Consider the following 3,863-nt stretch of genomic DNA (forward strand, 5'->3'; position numbering starts at 1 on the left):
CCTGCACGGCCTTCCTGCTGAAGTGGGAAGGGGGCTCTGCCGCATCAGACAACTCAGAGTGGGGAGGGGTGGGGAGGGGTCCCCGAGGAGGCAGAGGGGTGCCCCTGGGGAGAGCCTTTTTCCTGGGCAGAACCTCCAAGTCTGAACCCCAAACACTAGTCCTGCTCTACTGGACCTGTGACTAGACCGCTCCCATTTTCCTGACATGAAGCTGCCTGTGTTCTGGGGCAGTGCTGACTACAGTGGCCAAAGGCAAAACTAGCAGGGGAGAGACCCACAGCCCCTCCCCAGTCTGAGTCCACACCCTTGAGTTGGTGGAGTGCCAGGGAGGGGCTAGTGACACAGCTTGCCCCCCACACCATGGAGGGCTGCCCAAGTGGAGTCCATGTGGGGCTGCCTGAGGTGTGTGCTCTGCTGTGGCCATTGGGTGAGTCAGAGGAGCCCAGTGCCTGTAGGAAGACTCTGGGCCTGTGCAGAGGAGAAGTGGCCTGTCCCATCCAGAAGTGGAGGGACCAGCAGGGCATCTCGGAGCCTGTGTCCCTAGGAGCCAGGAGCTGGCTGCTTGCTGGGAGAGGTCCCAGCCCTGGGTCCAAGGCTCCTGGGGGTCTAGGGGCTCCAGGGCTCTCCCCTTGCCCTGGCACTGTTCCAGTGGGAAGGCGATCCCTTGGGATCCCTCATCAGCCAGGCCTCCAGGCCAGGGCCAGGCCCTGGGGGCTCGGAGACCCTCCAGCCATCTGTGGCTGGCCGCCATGCAGGAAGTAGCCAGAGCCACAGCACAATGGCCCTTTGTCTTGCCTGCCCCGCGCAGGAAGGCCTTGGCCCCAGCCAGGGCTGAGGGGCTGGGGGCTAGCTCTCCCACCAGCTCTACCATCAGCCCAACTGTGTCCCCAGGCATAGGGGTGGCATTTGTCCCTGGAGAGCCGGTCTCACCTGCCCCGCCCCCTCCTGCTGCCATGGCAACGTCTGCACCAGCAGGTGGGCTGGGCCGGAACATTCGTCTGGTGGCCACGGGTTTCTCCTGCGATCCTGGCACCGAGCACAGCTGCTGTCCACTGGGCTAAGATGACGTGGGATTGGTGTGCTGAGGGGGTGGCCCCACACTGCCCCTTCAGAGCTTGGGCACTTGGCTCTCCCCAGCCAGCAGGACCAGCACAGCTCTCCCCTTGGATGAGGCCAGAGGTACAGGCCCAGCCCCACTGAGTGCCTTGACCACACATACCCTTGAGGGGTTGGGGAGTGCTGCCCCAGAGGGACCAGGGCCTCTGCAAGGGGCAGGAGCTGGGTCCTGCTGCAGCCACAGGTGCTCCATGAGGAGTGACCACCACAGCTCAGGGCCTGGAGGCGGCCATCAGCAGAGCTCAGAGGTGCCAGGCATCCTCGGGCCCAGACTGTGCTGGCAGGAGCTGCCTGCCACGACTATGGGGGCAAAGGGAACATCTCAGCTGACCATCTGTTTGAAACTGAGGTATACGACACCTGCCAACCCTGCCGAGACCCCTCGGCCATGTGCCAGCATAAGGCTCTGTCTCGCTCTGGATCATTTTTTACTCTACTTGGAACTTAGGCAGAACAGGGGAGGCAAGTGGTGAACGGTCACTGCAAGGTCAGGGTGCAAGCGGTCAGCCAGGCCGAAACTGTCCTCTTGAAAGTGGTGAGCCAGGGGGATGGTCAAAAGGGCTTTTGCTCCCTGGGGGCACTTGCTTCTGGGCCACCCTCCACACAGGGAAGCCCAGCTGCTTCCTGACCATCCCAATCGCGGGCTGGGGCAGCCTCCCACCAGGACTTCGGGTTTCCCCAGATAACTGCCTGGAGTGGCAGAGGGGCCCCTGACAAGGGGCCCCCATACCCCAGGGCGGCTGCCCGGTAGAGCTGCCTCAGCAAACCTCCCACAGAAAACCGCGTGGCCTTTTGCTCTGACTGAGACGGTCGCAGCCTGACCACGTGTTTCCGAGTCTGCGTGGAGCCTCTGAGTTGGTGGGAAAGGGTCCCAACTGATGATAAGAGGCTCAGTCTGCAGGCAGGCCAGGCCAGCCCCACCTCGGAGGACGTGGCTTCCGCCTCTTCTCGGACTGGGCCATGCCCCTCGGCCACCCCTCCAGGGGCCTTCCCTACCCCAGCTCACACTCCTTCCTGGCAGAGCTGAACTGAGCAGGGCCCTGCTGGTTTCCACCTTGTCCTGGCTCCAGGGGGCCTAGAGGACATCGGCCACGGCTCCTTCTGGCCGCCCCTCGTCCTCCTGGGAGCTTCTGAAGTCTGGCATCGCCGAGCCCATCGGCCGCAGCCTGACCTCTTTGGGCTGATCCCCGAGGCGCCGACGTGTGGCCCCACCAGGCAGCATCCAAGGAGGGCAGGGTGTGAGCCTGAGAAGAGGGTCGGCCCCGAGCAGCCCCTCCTCCCATTCCCACTCAACGGCAATGCCCTGGTCCCCCCAAAACGCAGTGCCTGCCCCCACACACACACACCACGTGGACACCTGGGTGGGCAGCGGGCTGGACGGGCGTCCTGACGATCCAGAGGAGGGGCTGGGGTCAGGGGTCACCGATGACCCCAGGAACTGGCTCCCAGATGCCCTGCATCAGGCCCAGGAGGACTAGACCAGCTCCTGTCTGTTCCCCCTCTGCAGGCTGGGAGTGGACCAGCCTGGGGGCATCCAGAGGGGCAGTGGACTCATCGCCTCACTAGAAGGGCCCTTGGTGGATTTCTGGTTCTCCCACCACGATCCCAGTGACCCAGGCCCATGGAGGCTCCTGAGGGCCATACACTCTCTGAGTCCCCTGTGTGGTGGGGAGTCGTGCAGCTGCCAGAGAGCCTGCTATGATGGCGACTCAGCCCTCTGGTCACGTCCACCCCTGGAGGACGGCCTTTGGGCCACAGAGCCCCACTCCCAGGTAGAGCAAGGCTGAGTGTGGGCAGCCCAGGGACGGCCCTCGTCACTGGGAGTTCCCAGCACAGCTGCCGGGGCTCTTCATGGGAGCAGCTGGGCCTTGGGACGTCTCTGCGGTCGGACTAATTACTGGGATCACTGTTGTCTCATTACAGGCCCTTCCGCTGGGAACAGGGAACGAGCACGATGCCCTCAGGCGTGTCCCCCCGTCCCTCCCACCCTGCAGCCACAGGCCCCCAGGCCCTTCCAACCCCAACACGAAACCTTGCACCCACAGTCCAGGGGCTCCCCTGAGGCCTCAGTCACCAGGCCGTCCCCCAACCTGGCAGGGAGGCCCCTTTTCCAGCAGCTTGGCTCCTCCAGCGGGCGGGTCTGTGTGACACACGGCCTGATTCTGGGCCCACCTGCCCATGGTTGGGGGCTGGGGGTACCCGGGAGAGTCCCATGTAAAGCAGACCCTCCACTGCTACTACCACTGGGGGCTGGGGGCCTGGAGCCGCCGGATCAGGTCCAGCCTCTGCCCTTGGTCAAGGGGGGCCCACCACCCCGAGGGGCAGGGTTGTCACTGGAGCCACAAAGGGGAAGGCAGAGGGTGCCGGCGGTGACCCCAGTCCATGCCCCTCCTTGTCCAGTGAGGCGGTGTCCAGGGCTGGACAGGAGCTGCTGCCTGACCCTCCCAGCCGCTGGCTCGCATGCTCCACTGCAGCCCCTGCAGAAGCTCCCTGCTCTGGTTTTTGTTCAACCTGGCCAGGCAGGCGAGCTGGGCGAGGCGGGGGCAGGAATGTGTAGGCCTGGCGCCCGCCCTGCTGCCGCGTCACGGCGCTGCCTCCCTCTCGGCCTATGGGAGCCCGGGGGACACACCTGTCGGCAGCCAGGAGTGGAGATTGGTCGGCCCAGAGCAGGCACCTGCGTGGGGAGGGGGGAGGCCCTACATGTAAGGCGAGCCGGGGCCTCGCCGCCTCTTCCCTGCCCTGCCCCG

The sequence above is a fragment of the Camelus ferus genome, chromosome 13 (assembly GCF_009834535.1).
Source record: "Camelus ferus isolate YT-003-E chromosome 13, BCGSAC_Cfer_1.0, whole genome shotgun sequence".
Classification (NCBI taxonomy): domain Eukaryota; kingdom Metazoa; phylum Chordata; class Mammalia; order Artiodactyla; family Camelidae; genus Camelus; species Camelus ferus.